At 40.5% G+C, this 19,196-nt stretch overlaps 1 protein-coding gene across 1 annotated transcript in view; it reads right to left on the bottom strand.

Annotated features, from left to right (window-relative positions):
• The window catches only part of ptn (pleiotrophin), a 58,839-nt gene extending 50,261 nt beyond the window's left edge, over nt 1–8,578 (bottom strand). The window contains exon 1 of the mRNA XM_085386147.1: nt 8,422–8,578. The gene's annotated coding sequence lies outside the window, so the exon portion shown is untranslated. The remainder of the gene's footprint in view (nt 1–8,421) is intronic.
• Between the last annotated feature and the right edge of the window lie 10,618 nt (nt 8,579–19,196).

The raw sequence follows: 19,196 nt of genomic DNA, 5'->3' as shown, positions 1-19,196 counted from the left end.
TAATTTTTTTAAATTTTGTAATCGTGATAATTGCTACAGTTCTTGATAAGTGATTGATGATTAATGATTCACTGGTAAACATACAATTACCAGCAACAACTAGAATTATGTACCAAAATTATGTACATTCCCTCACACTGCCAAAACAGCTCCGATGTCAGACCTCCAAATGTGTCCAGTGATGTCTGGAACAGGGATATTTGCAGCTGATGATTTAGATTATGCTGTTGCAGAGCTGGCATTCATCTTGTTCCAGCATCCCATCGATGCTTTCAGAGTATTTGTGGACTGGTGAGAGCTTTTAATTTTTAAATCTTCACATTTACAGTTCCATTGAGGGCTACTGTTGTCTATGTTTTATATATATGCATAAGTCGGGTTGCCTCTCCCCTCACCCCTTTTGAGTTATTTCATGAGAAAAGTTGTTAAAAGAACATTTGCTCTTTCATTTTTGTTTCTGTAAAGTGAAGAAACAGTGGTCAACTCTTAGTTAATGTATAATGATGATCCACTGCAAAATAGGGATGTTCTCCCACTCGACTTACTTAAGTTTGTTTGTTAATTGTTTTTACACTGAATAACTGGGGGGATTTCCATGAATATTTTTATACCTATTTAAATGGATTTGTGGCTGACTCAAGTTCTATATGAAATTCCAGTGTGGACACAAATGGGTTAAAAACAAAAATGCCATCTGTTGGGTAATTATATTCCCCTGCCATATGGCTCTGAATGTTTTACGTAGGTATTGTATTTGATTTTTTTGTTTGCAGGTATTTGCAGCAATTCAGTCTTCTGCAAATATCCTCTCAGTGCCCCTGTACATCAAGCACAAGAGGTTTACATGCCCCTTGAGAGTCAGGGCTCCCTTTGGGACCTGTGAAGTCTAGATACAGTACTGGGAAAGATAGGTGAAAGGAGTAGACGTCTCAAGATATCCTTTCCATAAATGCATCAGGCTGTAGAGGCCGCTAAGCTAAATTGCTCCAAGAGGTAAAGAACAGGAATTCAGACTGTGTTTTTGCTTTCTTCTTACAGGATGCAGCCTTGTACTGCACTGTCATCATCATGTACTGAACAGCATGTGAATTGTTGCTTTACTAGCCCCACTAACATCTCTAAACTCCAGTGGAGAAAGAGGGCAAGGTCACAGCCCTGGCCTAGTGTTTATGGTCAGATGGAATGTGAACTCCGGGTGAGAAGAAAGGGGGGAAGTTATAATGAGGCATCCCCCCTCTGCCGGTTGTTTGTTTGGACAGACCGGCTGTCTCACAGCACAAGCTGTGGATGGAATACTAATGGATATGACTAATGATTCTCTCGCCTCTCTCGATTTCTCCAGATTCCATCCCACTCTACTCTTTCCTCTCACTCCTCCATCTCCCATTGCCTCTTTGTGGAAAGAAACTCCTGAGAAAAGTATTCAAGATGCTTAATTCTGTTCAAATTAACAACGATGTAAGAAACTAACATAGAGCAAGTAACAACACCTCCACCCCTACTGATCCTGCTATCTAATCACTTATTGGTAGGTGGACATAAAGCCATCCTCAGTGTTTGTAACCATGGGCCTATCTAATCCCCTCCCCTTCCATCACAGGCATTTAACTTTCCAAAACATACTTTCTCTAGAATGTGGCACCCTGAGGTAAGAATACAAAGACATCCCAGAGCTGCAGAAACTCTCCACTGGGCCTGATTAAAACCTGCTGAGATTTAGCCAAGGATTAGAAACCCCCTTTGGCATGAGAAGACTATATAAACAGTTTAAAATTATTTTTATGTTAAGTATTGACAATTTTGCCCTTCAAGCAGCCAAGTAACCACTATTTGGTCTAATAAAAAAATCCACATAAAAAAGAACACATAATTTTATTGAGTCAGTTCAAGAGAATTATATATTTTACAAAACTGGCTCCCTTTCATGTGATCACAGCACTGGTAATGTGGTTAGATTTCACAATAAACAATGCAAACCATTCTAATCAGAGAAGAGTCTAACCTCTGTGCATCATTGCCATTAGCAATCCAATTAGCAGTGCGACTGGGATAGAGAAACTAAGTGGCAGACGGTGTTCCACAGTGATGCTCACAATCAATTTAACTTTCCATTCAACATCACTGGTCACATGATGTTGAACAACAAATTCCTGCATCCCTGCGCATAAGAGCAACCTGCTCCCATCCATATCAGATTTTTGTTTTCTTCATTTTATACCCTTTCATAGTTTATGGCTTGCAAGGATCAAATTCTCACTATAGGAGCGATTATAATATCGCTAATAACTCTCTTGGAAAATCTACTTCTGGCTTCAAAGCAGCTAAAAAATCATTCTAAATAAAATGAGATTCCATTGATTGAGCCTTTACATTATAGCATTTAGGTGGAACTTTGCCAACGTATTGGCTCTATGTTATTTAATAGCCCCCTTAGGGTTTTGTGAGCCATTAAGCAAGGTTCTGTACTGGAGAGAAAGTTAGTGATGCGGCTTACTTTTATTTCTGCCGTACCTATTATCAACAGAGAAAGATTTGCAGAATAACCAGATTTTAATTATTAAAAAATGACACAGTCTCCAAGGAATTACTACTAAACTGGTGCTATTATCTAGATGTTATAAATGTGCTTTTGACATTAGCTTTGTGGTAACTACAACTAAAGTATTGCTGTTTATTGTAAAATCCTGAGTTTCAAGCTTTCCCTTCGTGCTGAGAGACAAGATCATCCTTCAGTTTATTAGAGGAATACAAACACTACCCATTCCCCTGTGCTTCACACTCTAAGGCCTGTACACACAAAAACCTTGAGTGAGGGAGCACCCTCAGGAACTGTATTCCCTACATGACATTTGCTAAACATATAGTACATCTGTTCAAGGTTTCAATCTTGCACACTGCTTGAAATATTTAACCTGTTTGAGTCATTACTTAATTGCTAAAATGAAGATATAGTTTAGTTTCTTACTTTTGCATTGTTTTATGAATTACAGTTGGGTCAAAACACATGTAAGGGCACATGTATGTAAATTGTCAGGGGCCACCTTATAGTGCCTCAAGGGGCTTGTCTGAGTAAGGCAAGAAAACCCCAAAAAAGATAGAGAACCCACGTACACGCTCTGGTGTGTGTGTTTGTGTGGCGCCGAGAAGTAGCTGTCTCCCACGTCTCACGGTTTGACTGAGACAAAAAAGGAGATCCGAGAGGTCAGTCAAAAAAGAAGTTGCGACTGCAGCAAGTTTAGATGGAGTTTTGCTCCATGCGGGAAGCTTGGCTTGTGTAGCCACAACGTTTGGTGCTGCAGGCCATCGTGGAAGGAGACAGCGTGGTGATGGGGAGTTGGAGTGAGACCCAAGCTTAGCTGTGCTTTTCTGGCTAGCTGCCTCGCTGGAAGCTAACATGTCTCTTGGAGGGCTTTAGCGACTTCACTTAATGTTGCCCATTGCTGGTCTGAGTTTGAGCACATTCTTCGGACTCGACGGCGAGAACAAAGTGAGTCAGCGGTGAACGGGTTACCCTGCCATCCAGATGACATCCTGGTTGTTCATCCGCCTTCGTTCAGCTGTATGTGAAAGCGCTGCCTTCTCATAGCCCAGTATTTTTCCCGCGCACTTTCACCTAGACACAAAGGCATGGTTTCTATTTTCTTTGCTTTTGTGAACCCAAGACTTGATTCCTCACTCCAGCTCCTGTACCTCTGGTCAGCTTAACCCCGCAGTTATCTCCTTCTCACTACAGTTACACCTTCAAAGAAGAGACTGTATATGGTTTCATATTCAAAGGCCATTTTGGGGGGTCTGACTAGTAGAAACTGGGACTATTTCCTTGTGAACATTGTAAATTGTGTTATGTTTGTGATACAGTGTTAATAATTCTAGAGGGGAGAGTGAATTCATGTAATCTGGAGACCCTTGGCCTTTAAAAGAGGGTTTCATACAGTTCTATCCTCATTTTTTTAGCGCTCTGAGAAGAATTTCTTCCTTTTATTTTTATTATTTTGTTGGTGTTGTGTGTTTTGTTTGTATTTTTGGACCCTTTCAGAGGCTAAAGCAAACCAGGGGTTTTAAAACAGCGGGGAAGTGGCTGTTTCATGTTTACGTTGAACCCAAGTTGCCTTGGAGTAGGGGCACTCTAACAATCTGGTTGGGCACAGAAAATCAGAGGGAAATGATGCTAGGCTATGTTATTGTCTGACAGTACAGCGCACTCCCGGTAGTCGTCGTTTCTCGAGCTTGAATTCTGGAGCTCCTTGTCTTTACCTGCAGCAGCCACACACGTAAAAACATTCTTACAGTTGTAAGTACCAGATTTGGGGTTTATTCCCTAGCAAGGTGTGAATTGGTGTGAAGGCTGTGAATTTGCATTTTCTCCCAGAGCTTTGGTTTTTCCCGCCAACCAAACATAACTAAGAGTGCTATTTGGCTTAGGACTTCACAAGATTGTGACAAAGCTGGGTTACACAATTTGTTGTCAGTCAGGAAAGTGAAAAAACACCTTCCAAAGCACTTCAAATTACATTTGTATTGTGTTTTATGACAGTGCATGCCATGATTTGCTATGAGGATAAATACATGGCTCACAAGGTAAAAACAATACCAGCAATGCTAGCACAGCTGCACAAATGCATCCAATTAAGTCTTACATCACAGCTGCATGTTTACTTCCTCAGCAAGTACAGAATTTCACACCCAGCCATATGACCTTTGCCCTATTTTCCTTTAGTCATTGACTGAGGGGCCTGGGGAGAGATTGTATTTGTGCATGTGTGTAAGTGTGCGTGGGTGGCTCTGTGACTGAGTGGAACACTAATGAGCCAATTGATTATAGTGGAAAGCCTCAGGTTTTCATTAGCTCTCAGAGGATCAAATACTAGATCAAACCAACAGCATGCCAGAGAAAGAGGCTGGCCACAAAGGTTCACTGAAAAACTTCAAAATCTGTACAAATAGCAAGATGGAAAGTTTTACCTTTTTAAATCAGATGATAAAACTTGCTTGTGATCAAAAAGAAACCAAGAAATTCATAATATGCCTCTATACTATGGACAAACACAAACACTGGCTTGTGTAATTGAATTCTTCCACAAAAAGCATTCATAGCGCTTTCATTGAGCTTCCTTAGACAACAGGGACCAACCCCCCTACAAACCTAGAGGTTTTGTACACAGCTTTGATTGTCTCACCCTTCCCTATATTGAAAGAGGTGCTGGCTTGACATCTCTGTGAGAACATCAGCATTTCCACTCTTGATTATTAACCCGACAGACCAAAAAGGTGGGCTCTTTGCAGTAACTTTGTATTGCCACAACTGCAGAAAAAAAGCTATAACAACCAACAAACTCAGGAAATGTGATAGCAAGAGCTCTCTACTCAGTGTCACTTTGACCCAGCATTTTCAGTTTCTTATGTTTTTGGTATTCTTCTGTATTCTGATTTATGTCTGATTCTTTAGTTATCCTGTTTTAATTATTATAAATCTACATTTCAGTTTATTCTGGTTTAGGGTTTAGTTCTTAGGTTTTGTTCTTATGCCCTCATGTTTAGTTTAGGTTTAGTTCTGTGCTTAGTCTTCTCTGCCCGTGTGTTCCCTCTGTGTAAAGTCCATGTTTCTTAGTCTGTGTCTTTGTGAATTGTTTCCTGTTTTATTTTGAAGGGTTATGTCTTATGTCAGTGTTTCTAGCTTCGCTCCCCCTGTCTCGTTAGGTCTAATTCCTCCCAGCTGTGTTCCCCTTCTGTCTCTAATTCCTTGATGACTTCTTCAGTGTATTTTAGCCCCGTGTTGTGTCAGTGACGTGTTGTACCCTCAGATTGTGCCTGTTTGTTTCCGTTCTCAGCGTTCATTGTTCAGTTAATGTTTTGTTCATCACCAGCAATAAAGCTCTGGTTTTCAGTTACAATTCAGTCTCCACGAGTCCTGCATTTGGATCCTCACCTCTGCCTGCCCGCACACAGAGCCCCAACAGTCAGTTTATCAAATATTTAAATGTTTAAATGCACTAAATTGCAACTATCAAGGATTATCAAGGATTGGGGCAGGGATAGCTCAGTAGGTAAAGTGGTCGCCCCATGATCGGAAGGTCGGCGGTTCGAATCCACTTAACGGCTACCCTGAGGTACCCCTGAGCAAGGTACCGTCCCCACACACTGCTCCCCGGGCGCCTGCTTAGTGGGCTGCCCACTGCTTCACTGAGTGAATGGGTCAAATGCAGAGAAAAACAAGTAATTTCCCCATGGGGATCAATAAAGTATCTATTATTATTATTAAAGAATGAGTGGTCAGCAGCAAGATTGATAGTGAGCAAACCAATACTTTTGCCTGAGAACCCAAAGTACAGGATGAGGTAAAAAATTAATCTTGAGGCTAAGTTGATAATATCTCATCCCTGCTACAGGGGCAGGGAGAATGAGTAATGGGTTGCTTTGCGTCAACTGTAGGGTCCAGTGGTTCTAGAGTGCTACCCATATAAGGCAGTGTGAATCAAATATGCCTCAGTTCTGCTGCTTTTATTTATTTTGTTGCCACTTGTAATAACCAAACCTTTGGAAATATTTAATAGTTCGTGTTTAACTTTTTAAAACACGAAGGATTTTTTAACCAGATTTATTTACTTCCAAGAGGTGGGCACCAGAATAATCATTTAAGGGTCACATGATTGCTTTTTCCAGCTCTGCTTTACTGCAGATTTTACTTCTAGCCTATTGTCTTTAGAGATTGATGGTTAGGACAGTTCCTTGACAGGCCTCTCTACTGGCATCCTTCCTTTCCTCTTTTCTTCTAGTCCCTTTCTTTCTTTTCCTCCCTTTCTCCGTAGGGCCCCTGGACCCCATCAAGTCTCATTCTGTACATCCCACATGTTAGGGGTCAGTGCATACCCCACAAAAATAAACCAGTCACTCAATGTGAGGATCTTTGTGTATGTCCTTACCCCCCTAGCCTCTTTCTCCATCTCTCTCTCACTCATTTACTTGCGCCCTATAGACGAGAACTGGCTCCATTCACAGTGTTCCCTCCCCCCTGGAGCGAACTTCTCTGGCCCTAACAGAGTAATTCTATGCCTTATTGCTCCAGCTCCTTCACGGAAAACTTTCTCGTCAAAGCATTTGTAAGGATACTGAAAGAAATGAACTGGCTTTGTGCTTAAACACATTGACATATAGGTGACATCATGTGGTGAAGTCTGGGGGTCAAACGTTTAAAAAAGAAAAAAGGGCAGAATGTGTGAAATGTCTCTTAAAGGCCTCCAAGTGGCCATCTTGGAGAAAAAATGCCAGGACTCTTTTAGAAATGAAGCAGTTTTATGAGTTTGCCCCTGCTGGCTATCATCCAGCTTAATCCACATTGTGTTCTGACTTCCTACAGACCAAAGCAGGTTTCTCAAGCTCATCTCCACTTCATGTTTAATCTCCCCCTGCTCTTTCATTAGGACCACACCATGTGTTGATTCTGAAGAAATGAAGCGGACACCTCATTTCGAGCACGAATGAGCCAGAGAAAGCTTTTGTCCACAGTAGGAATGCCCATAAGACAGAGAGGAACACTGTTTGGTCTGACTCGGGTTGCTATACCGGAGCTGAAGAAAGCCATGGCAACGCAAGCAGAAGGTCTTCTGGATCACTTAGTGCTGATACAATACAGCAGCTCTGGGTTTGTCATTCCAGTCAGGCCTGACCCAAATTACGACATCCTGGGAAAAAGTAGCCCACTTCAATCAGTGCCCACGCACAGGCAGACTTAATTTGGGCCAACACATATTTGGCTGATAGCAGTAATAAACAAAACATATGGATGTTTGAAGTATAATCACTGAGAAAGAGGGCCTGTTAATGATTTAACAGCAAAGTCTGTAGCCCATGGCTGTTGGATTACTGGGTCTTTCCAATTGTTTACACAGTATGTCTACAAGCCACTTTTCCATCTGCTGTTATAATTCTCAGCATTTTAAGCTTAATAGTCTTTTATATTTTCATATGTTTATTATCTCCTATCAACAGCCTCAAGACAAAATCTGCTTAAAATGGGAAGAACAACAAAGAATCAATTAGGACCATGTCTACAGAAGTTTGTTTTTTTTATTGTTTGTTTGGGGTTTTTTTGGTTTTTTTACCAAAAGGCGAAATATCAGAAAAATGCACAATTGCAAAAGTGTTGTGCTTGGAGCAGAAACTTTTGCTGAGTTTTTTTTTTTTGCAACTTTACAAAAACTTTACTTATTCCAAGTTTTAAAGCCATATGAAAACAAGCTGGATGGATACTAGCAGTCCTTGAATCCATATAAATCCCATCCCAAACATACAGAGTGAGCAGAAAGACCAAAAATCATACAAATGATAACGTCAAGTTACTGCTCTGTTAATCAGTTCAACATTGTATCACCCCCCAAAAGCTACATATCAATAAGTGTAGACCCCGAAAAGGAATCCACTTACTTTGTTTTGGAGGTCTGGTAGTTGTATTTCAGAGCTTAAAGCAATAGTTTCTCCAGGCTCTTTTCATCTGCACCTCTGCCCTGCTGCCCTGCCTCTCCAATACTATTTGTCTTTGTGGGCTGAGCATTCGATAGCAGTGTAGACTTTTTTCTTTTTTTGTGTGTCTGTTACATGGGGTGAGGGGAGGGTGATGGGTTGGGTGTTGAATGCCGGGATTCCTGACTCGTGATCAGGAGCTCATTACCCCCCAAGGTCACTCCAGGGACGCTACGGCCTGGCACTTATGGAGACACCAGAGAGAAGACGTAAGATGGTGGATGAGTGTGTGGGAGAAAGAGATAGGGGGAGAGAGCAGTTAAGAGCCAAAGTGTTTGGGAGATCTATGGGGACCAGGAGAAAAAGCTGTGAGGAAAAAGAGACGGACAGATATGTATAAGCAAGAGAAATGAGATGCTGATACAAATGCCAACAGAGAGGCAGATATTCAGGAGGAGCGAGCTAACGCTACAATAAAATACGTCTGCGTGTGACTCTGTTGAGCCCACAGAGTGAGCAAGCTGAGAACAGCAGTCCCATCAAACCACACAGTTACATAAAATATCGTGTTCATCTATGGAAAAGTCAGTCATAAGCAATCAATAGAATATTGGCAAACACCAGTAGGGCTCTGGGTTTGTCTCTGAGTGCTTTATATAGGCCAGTGTTTCCAAATAAACAAAAAACATTTGTTTCAGGTAAATAACATATTTTCTGAAACAATAGTACCTTTAATCACTTGACTGTTGTTTATGTGGAATTTTCCAGTGTGTTCATTTTATTTTATTTTACTTATGCTAGGATTGTGGTTGCCTGACTTTTAAATGATAATTGCTAAGTCTAAACTTTACACTAAACCGGATACAACTTTTAAGGTTTAACTCTGTTGACAACTAAGTATTTTTTTGAATTATTATATTTAATCAAGTTGCAGTTTGCATATAAAACATTAAAAAGTAGCAGTGCTGTGCCTGACATAGACTTGTTCACATAATATACTTCTTGTATTTGATATTCTGCGCTCACGTGGAAAAGCATGATCAGCATCCAGATAGTGTACTCATAATGAGGCTTGTGCTGATGCAGTGTTTGCATCAGATATCGGCATAATCCTGACTCAAAAAGCTGGCTCAGATAGGAGTAATTCTTTATTTTACCACATATTAGCGGGGGGAAAGGCCAAAAAGAAGCTAACGTGCTAATTCAGAAAATGTACATTATTAGATGTGTTTATTTATCAGGTTAGTGAAGTTGTGTTAAGTGTAGTCTGACTAGCTCCCAGCAGGGATATTGTGGAGATTCTTAACAGATGCAACATCTGCGGGGTTTACCATCATTGTTTACTATCAACTAGAACGTTTTAACAAATTGCTTGAGCCACATTGCACCAGACCTCTATGGCCCATCCTAAGAGTGCTGGGTCATCTACAGGAGGTCTTGCCAGTGCGGCTGATTTGAGTGGGTCCAGCCACCAGGCACTCGTCAATGAGCCCCTCCTCCAAGCCTGACTCTAGGGTGGGGCCCTGGCAAACCCCATCTATGGTTACAGGCAAAATGTAGTCATCTGTATCCATCGTAGAGAACTTCTGAATCGCACTTAGTCTGGCCCATCACACAGGACCAGCTTGATTTCTGAGACCCTGCCAGGGGCAAATTATCCCTGACAGCATTGCTCTGTTATCACTGGAATACACAAAACCAACAAATATAATAAAGTGGCCATTCACAGAGGGAATTGTTCAAAAATGGGGGAGGAAAGAACTGGAAAGTTGACAGATTTGGTGCAGAAAGTGCAGTAATGCTGGACCTGTCATGGTGTTGAAAGCACTGAACGTGAAAGCGAATCCTTCTATTTAATGTCATCAGCTTTTCAAATATTTAATCATAAACTTGCAATAGTACTAGCAGTAAGTAATGGAAAAATCAAAGACAGTGGGGAGCCAGTCTTGTTGTGCAGAAGTGTATGGGAAAATGACCCTTTAGGGTCCTTTAATTTATGACCTCAGTTAACACTTTCCTGACAAGATTTTGGTCTCAATGTCTAGTGTCACATGTTATTGACTAAAACATGAAGCTCATTTTGTAAATTATGGTGCCCATTAAGGGCGTAATTAACAAGTCATTACTGTATCAGTCAGTCAAATCCACGCTTCCTTTGTCACATCCATTTTTAAAACACCAAGATGGTGACGGTGGAAACATTCAGCTAGAGCGCAGCAACAGGACTTCACTAACCAGCAGTGTTGGGTAAGTTACTTTAAAATAGTAACTTAGTTACATTACTAGTTACTTCTCTCAAAAGTAACTCAGTTACTTCAAGTTACTCGTTACTTTCAAAGTAACTAGTTACTAGGGAAAGTAACTTTGGTTTTACTCAGAATTCTCTTGTTAATGTGTTGCTCCCATAACTTTGCAGTCTTCTAGCTTGCTTACTTGCCACAGTGCACTGTGCCACCTACCAATAGAAAGAAAAAGATAATGTGCATATTTCCACGAGAGAAATCCCACGCCTGGACCGTCATTGACTGCTGCCATGATTCTAGCCTACGTCACAGCGTCATGTGCGCCTTTTACATCCAACACAAAAACTGCAGTCGTGGTGCTTTCGATTGTACTCAGAACTCGGAAATTCTGCCTTCTGAATAGGAAGATGTAGGTAACACCAGACTGCAGATGAGCTGCATACAGGGCTGGACTGGGACAGAAAATTGTCCTGGACATTTTGACTAGAGACCGGCCCACCATTATAGGAAAAATCATAAAGCCTTTGAATGCAAATAAACGCTGTTGTGACAGTGATGTTCACTGTTCTGATGGTATATATGCATCAATCTATCAATCGTTTGTTGTAAGATTCAGATAATTATTTTTTAAAAGCGAGACATTTTAAATGAGAATAAGAAAGAAAAGTATTTCTTTGTGCCCCCCTCTCCCTGTTAATGCCCTACATGCCCCCCTGGCAACACTTTGCTAGACCCGCCCCTGCACAGTTACCAGCTGTCAGCTGCTTAGAAAAGGATCCTGGTGTTATTTGTCTCTCAGAAACAGTTCATAACTTCAACTCATCCATGTCACCTAAAAGGTAAACCTGTTTCTCCATCACAGCTCTGATGATTCAGTAAGGACATCTCCTGCTTTCATCTTCATGTTTCCCTCTCACCAGATAACCAAACCATATCATGACCAGCAGCTTTACAGCTGTGGCTCCAGCAAACATCAGCTGATACTAGAAATTAATATTAAATAAATTCTAACAACAGCTGATCAAGCTTAAACGTGCTGCTGTTGTTTAGCGCGACACCCGCTGGTTTCCTCTTTCGGCGCAAAGTGGGCGATAAACAAACAAGAGAGCTGATCAGCTGATCATTGATCAGTTTCATGATTGAAGTAGAAACGGGAGAATGAGAGGAGAGGCAGCTGTGCAGCGTAAACACAGAATAACTCCAGCTTTGTGCCTTTTTCATTGCAGCTGAATTACGGGACAAACTGTTCCTTTTCACCTCAATAAGAAACGCGTAATATTTTCTCTGAATACCAGACGGGACGGTTGGCAACTCTAATAACTTATGAACAAAATAAAGTTCAACATCATTAACTTCATAGCACCACCCAGCTGTATAGAAACTCCGTCATGCTAGCTAGCACGCAGTACGGAGAAAGTCAGAATAACGAAAATAAACTCCACCTAAACTTGGTTCATATCTGACCCAGAGAGACTGCAGGTCATAACTTCTTACCTGAAGTTCAGTTCACACTTGGACCGGCGGCCACCTCGGGTCTCTTTTCCTTCTGCGTCCCCTTTCCTTCATCCACCTGCTGGCCTCCACCACTTGCTAACGTTACTGAATCTGTGGAAGCTCCGTGATAGCCACCACACGAAGTAACGAGTAACGACCCTATCTAAATCCCAGTAACGAGTAACGCGTTCCTGATTTTGGCATAATAACTAGTTACCGTGCTCGTTACCACAATAATAACGTAGTTACTGTAACGCGTTACTTAATAACGCGTTAGTCCCAACACTGCTAACCAGTAGGTGATCTTTTATATACACTCTACAGAAAAATGGGAAATTTACAATTTAAGACTACACTTAACACATTTAAATTCAATCAATAGATCAATTTTGTTTGTTTTTGTTCTAGAACACCAGAGTGAGGAGCCTAATGTTATCAGTAATATAGTGAATGAAATTTTTTAGTCAGTAATTAGTAATTGATTATGTGTTACAGGTAACTTGACTAATAGGCTAATCCATTCATTCCCAAACATAAAATTACCAATCCTATTAAGAATTTGTATTAACAGAGTTTCTTGGCACTGTCAAGAGGTAAGGGCATCAGCGTAACTTTGTGCTGAACATTGGGGGGGGGGTCAAGATCTCTATCTAAATAAATAAATAAATAAATCTGGGTAAATTCCCAGATGATTAAACATGCAACTATTTTGCTGGTAATAACGGAAATGAGTAAAGAAAATCAACAGCCGATTTATGCAAGATAAATCATAATTTTATTTGGGGGTTATTTGGTTGGGTCTGATTATTGGGGGGCTCATAACCCCCTGGAAATTACGTCCCTGGGTAAAGGGTGTCTTGTTCACTGGTCTTTGCATATTGTCTATGCAGTAAAGAGAGCTCAAGAGAAACTTCAGTGTGAAAACAAATCTAATGAGTTCACCACTCAATCTACATTTCTACCCTTAGGTGTTTTCACAAGCGCTGGGTAGTGACCAGAAATACACCATGAATACGAGGGATGGAAGTGAGTTTCCTCCAGCGTGTGGTCGGGTTCTCCTTTGGAGACAGAGTGAGGAGCTCAGCAATTCAGGAGGGACTCAGTGTGAGGTGGCTACTCCACATCAAAAGCAGTAGTCAGTAGTCAGACAGTAGTTTGGGATCCATCCTGGGTGAGGTACTTTGGGTATTTGGAGGAGACCCTGGAGAAAACTTAGACCATGCTGGAGAGATTGCATATCTTGGGTGGCTGGGAAGGCCTTGGTGTAACCCAGGAAGAGCTGAAGGAGGGAGGTGCACAGGCAAAGGGAGATCTGGGTATCTCTGCTTTGACTGCCACATAAGAAGCAACAAATGGCTAAATGGATGGCTGAAAATAAATCATCACCTGACCAACAAATCAGCAAAGTGTACAATTTTGCAGTCTAATCTAGATAGAATAAACAGTGACTTTTAATGGTCAACTTGAATTAGGTTTAAATCTGAGAATTGCCTTTAGAGCTACAGTGTCTGACAGCTGATATGTAGTCACTTGATTTCTATCTTTTCCTCTCTTCCTCTCGTATTTCCAGTTAAATCAATTTCAGCTCTCATTTGTAGCAATATATCCTTTTGGAAGGGGTTGTGGTAAAAAGATGTGAATACAGTGAGTGTGTTTCGAAGAGCAGATGGCTGCAGATGACCCTATAGAGCAAACCCGGCACCCTGCCACAGCTGGACAAGTCTGGATTGACAGATTACAGCACACACAATCAATAAAGTCTCCCATTAGTTCTGTCCACAATGCCCTGTGTACAATACTGATGTCAGACTGCCTCTGTACTCGCTAAAGTCCCCGCAAAGAGGAATGGCCTTATATATCACATTATAAGGCTTTTTTTCCAGGCTTGAGTTATTGATTGAGTACCTGGCACAGGCACTTTCTGTGCTAGATTAAAATGCCTCTTAGCTCGAAATGAAAGCATCTCTCCAGGTCATAATTATTAGATAACCCATTTTAGTGACAGGGACTGCTGTCAAGGTGCTATTCAGTCATTGGCAATGTGATTATAATGCACAATTACAACTTTAATCGTCTTTATGCACATTCAAGAACCATTAGTTACTATGGTGAGGCTCAACATTATGAATTAAAAATAGGTGGAAAAATAACCTTAGTGACTAAAATATGCCCCAAAGCCTTTTCACCAGAGTTCTTTACATCAAGAATGAATAAAGGAGTCAGAGTTAAATATTACTTCAGTCTCTGAATAAAAATCATTAAACTCACAGTCTTTGAACATTTTCCTTTCAAAGTTGGGTTGTCATTCTGCAGCATCAATTTAATAGCTTTAAATTTAAATCAATTTCAATTTACCCTACCGTCCTTCGTCATTCTGTTAAATAGTTTGGTTTTTATAGCTTTCAAACTTTACTGCTATATTTTTAACAGCTGATTTAATTCTGACCAGTTGCCATCATTGTAAAGCCGTTTTGAATAAAAAATTTGGTAGTATGTTTCATAAATTAAACTGAAACATGACAACACATCTGTTAGATACGTAGTGCACATACCTACAAGAGCTACCTCTCCATGTTTTATTTATTTTCACAGATTTTTATCATCGTAAAATTGGCAGCTTTCACGTAAGGTCTTCAGGGAGCCTCATAGCTCTCAATTTCAAGACTATAACAGATTTTTTTTTCTGATGCAAGTCTCGCTCAAGTCAAGTCTCAAGTCTTGAAATCTGCTTTCACTTGGACCAAGCAGCTTCTTTCAGGGTGATATGAAAAGTGAAAAGGTGAGGGCTAAAATTTTCATGCCACTCGATCGCAAGCATTTAGATTTAGAGTTTTAACACCTTTCGCCTAGCAACTGAAGGCTTGTTTCGAAAGTCTTTAGAGTGTTGCTGTGTTTAAAAAAAAAATGCTGAAATTGGAAAGCAATAGGCCAGGCGCAAAAATATGGATTAGTTAGTAAGAAACTTTTAGAATCCTTGGTGCATCTGCCCAAGATAGATGTGTCCTCATCTATAGCCTAAATTTAGGTAAAAACTTGTAATGTAGGAATTGATTTTTTATTTTTATTTTTACAATAATACACAGATTAAACACTTGAGTGTACACATGGCCAAATGGCATCAAGATGCAAGTTGTGTTCCCCGATTGTATCACATAGTTTTATTATTACCGAGTATTTTACTCCACCGTTCATTTGTGCTGACAAAGAGAGAAGAAACAGAGGAATTTATTATGTCTTTTAAGACTCACATCACTCATATCACTCATTTACCATAGCTTATAAAGTCCAATTTTTGAAGCCTCAATTTCAGCATCAAGGCTCTCATCAATTTGGTTTTCCACAAATTAAGAGAGCAGGTCACTAAGCTCCAGCTAATGCTAAAAGCCTTTTAGCAAGCTATATACAAACACTTGCTATATATGAATATTTGATGAGGCAATCACATGACAGGGACTCAGTACATTTCAGAAGGTAAACGTGGTCAAGAAAACATGAAGTTCAGTATCACAGCGGTGAAGACAGTTGATTAGAAACTGCTGATCTGCTGAGATTTTTACTACACAGCTATTTCTAGGGCCTACAAAGGATGGCCCATAAAGAGAAACTATCCAGTGAGTTGTATTGCTCTTTGGGATAATAAGTTGTTGATGTTACAGATCTGAGGAGGATGGCCAGACTGCAACAGTAACCCCAAAAAAACCCAACTAATTACAACCAAGGTCTCTGAAGACACAACACATGGAGCTTTGAATGGGATGCAGCAGCAGAAGACCACATCGGATGCCACTCCTGTCAGCTGAAGTAAAGACAAGCAGACAGAAATTGGCTACACCCACATGTGTTGGCATACCAGTATCAAATTAGCCTTTTTACAAGCAATGCACCATTTAAGCAACCACATGTAACATTTAAATGAATGAGTTGCTTAAATGTGGGAGTCTATGGGGCTTCACTCACTTTTGGAGTTTGCTTCAAGTGACCATTTAAGTGACTGCTATGTTTGGTACTTTATATTTGACTCACTTTTTCAGCCACTGAGGATGCTGATAGTAATTTACCAATACAAATTGCTGCTTTCACACTTGTTTCAGGCAACATATTCATTTAAATTTAATCATTTAAATTTAATCATAATGTATCCATAAAATAAGAAAACTGCTACTTTTTTTAAGTGAATCATACGCTTAGAGGACTTACATGAAACATAAACCTTTAACTCTGGCTTTCTTTTTCTGTCAGGGTCACATGTTTAGCTTCGTGTTGCACTATTGGGGATTTCTGCATCAGCCCCAAGCCCCAGCTCTACTGATCGTCCGTAATTAGCATGACTCATACCCCCCCATTCCCCACTGATAAAGATATATAATTCCACTCCTGCCGTCTCATATTCAGCTCATTAATAATACATTTGATCCATTTGCTTTCCCTTCAGTCCACCACTTAGTGTGTGCTGCTCTTTAGTGTCACCCACAAGGAGCTTCACAAATGATATCATTTCCCTTGTTTGATTAAATGAGATCTGGCAATCAAGGAAAAAATTATGAAAAAGAAGATTGTCTTTAGAATGCTCCAAGAGTAGATTTTCTGTTTTTATTCTCTCAAAAGTATGAAGGGAACTCCACAAAAGAGTTTAGCAACATCTAAACGGTAGGGGTGCAACGATACACAAAATTCACGTTCGGTTCGGTTCGATACTTTGGTGTCACGGTTCGATGTTTTTTCGATACAAAAAAATGTTCATGCATTTTTAATTTGTCATTTATTAAAATTATAAATATATATTTTAACTCAAAAGTACAGTTTTTAAATTTAACCCTAACCCTTGTGCGTGTTTTTTATTTTGACAGCGAATGTGCACCTGCGGACCACTTATGTGCAGCCCTGGTTATTTAGCTCATCATATTGCAGCCACAGAAATTATTTTGTCCATGAAACCATAAAGCTGCACTTTCTTTTTGCCTTATAGTCTGATTTGTCATAACTTCTCCGTTTTGTGGTAAGCTTTTCTTTGGCTGTCACTTCTTCACCCTGACCTGTCTTATTTGGCTCAGCAGAACTGAAATGCTTTTACACACGGACTCACATAAGCTCAGCGATTCTCTGCGCGATCAACCTCTCACATGTTTAAGCTGCGGGAGATTTCACTTGTCATGTTTGCATAGTAAGCTAACGATTAATAAGACGATGTCAGAGGAATTGGTGCACAAATTATCATCACTCACAGATCAGTGCTGTCGCTCTCTATACACAGTTCGCACGATTGCAAAGTGAAAGCAAAAAAACAAGCGCAAATTCAAACACGACTTCAATATGTCACATATTGACAGTGGCTCACCGATGCCAATGACATAATTACCCAGCTACATTTCTGAAAGAATGCAAAAGCATTGACATATATTTTTCCTACAATAGCCCGACGGGCAGGGAAGAGATAGATTTTGGTAGCCCGACTGAAAAAATCGCTAGCTCCGGGACATCGGGCTAGCGATATTGCAAGCCCTGTATCTGATTGAGGAATCACTCATCTTTGGAAAAGAGAGTTTATTACAGAGAAATGGCTCTTTCCAAAATAAAAGCTATACTATCCGCTTCTTCTGGGCTATATTCTCAGCAGCATAAGGAGAATCATGTGCTAACAGCTGTCTAAATGACTCAGCTAAAGTTAGTAGCATGCTTGCTTTTTTTTGTCTGCTTCCACTTGTTTTTGCACTAGGATGATGTCGGCGTAAATGTGCAGTCATATTCGTTGTGTTCCCACTAGTGCTTTCAGGTTAATCTCGTTGAAATGACCTTAACACCACAACATGGCAAATCTCCGTTAACGAGCTACCGCCGATCACTCCGTGCATGGGGCTAGACGGCCAACACGTTAACGAGCTAACTGCGCTAACACACTAGTTCACACCAATGTAATTGAGCATTGCATGGCACATCCAACATACTGTTTTACTTTAGTCCATGACTCGCTTACCTTCAGGGTCATACGTCACATGAAAACCAAAATAATTCCAAACGCCAGATCTGAATGAGGTTCAATTTGCCTGTTGCAAGGAGAGCTTAACTTCTGTCTCGCTAGCTTGCCCTGCGCTCTTCCTTCTGACTATGCTGTCTGTGTTGAGCGCTCAGTGGATCTGCGCTCGACAGTGCAGCCTAGGCGGAGTAGTCGAACACAGATTCACTGAGCGCTCAACACAGACAGCATCGTCAGAAGGAAAGTTGATAAAATAAATTACAAATGTTGTATTGTTCGATACATATGCGTACCGAACCGAAAGCACTGTATCGAACGGTTCAATATCGATACAAATATCGTTGCACCCCTACTAAACGGGTTTGAGTGAAAAATGACCTTAATGTTAAACCCAACAGCTTCCTCATTATTTTTTACACTGTTTAAACTGGCTGCTGTCATTGTGAGCCAGGGATGAAGTCACTGTTAAGCTCCACTGGCTTTGTTCATTGAGTACATGTCCACCGGCAGCCCAATCAGAGATGGCAGTGACTCGGCCTTTCCGTGGCGAGAGCCTGATGAAACCAAATGAAATAAGCCTGTCAAAGTCAGCCACATGATTTATTTCTTTCTTCTTTTTTTTAAGTCACAGCTCCACCCGTTCTGCCTCTTCATCCCATCATTCCTTGACACAAACATGGCACAGATGAGAGCGACAGGAAATGGCAGAGAAGTCATTTTTCCACAGTTTTTTTTTTCTTTTTTTCAGAGCAAGTATTCATTGTGTCTAGAAGGAAATGGAGATTCATTTTATGGATGTAAGAGATGCAGATAAAATAGCTGTGCCTGTGAACATCTTCTCAAATCACTCAAAAAATTGTTTAGGTATAATATTATCATCAGAACATATTGAGCCCTTCATGGTAATATATATCCCTTCAGGGACAGATTTGTACTTTTCTCATTTCAATCGATTTCATTCATCATATAGTAATGGTAAATGAGGAGAAAATGGAGGCCCAACATGTCTTGGCAATGTTATTCACATAATG

The sequence above is a fragment of the Rhamphochromis longiceps genome, linkage group LG17 (assembly GCF_057381845.1).
Source record: "Rhamphochromis longiceps isolate RC_006_pf linkage group LG17, R_longiceps_female_GT1.1, whole genome shotgun sequence".
NCBI classification, from domain to species: Eukaryota; Metazoa; Chordata; class Actinopteri; order Cichliformes; family Cichlidae; genus Rhamphochromis; species Rhamphochromis longiceps.
Note: the sequence above shows the minus strand (reverse complement) of the source record. Positions and strands in the feature narration are given on the sequence as shown.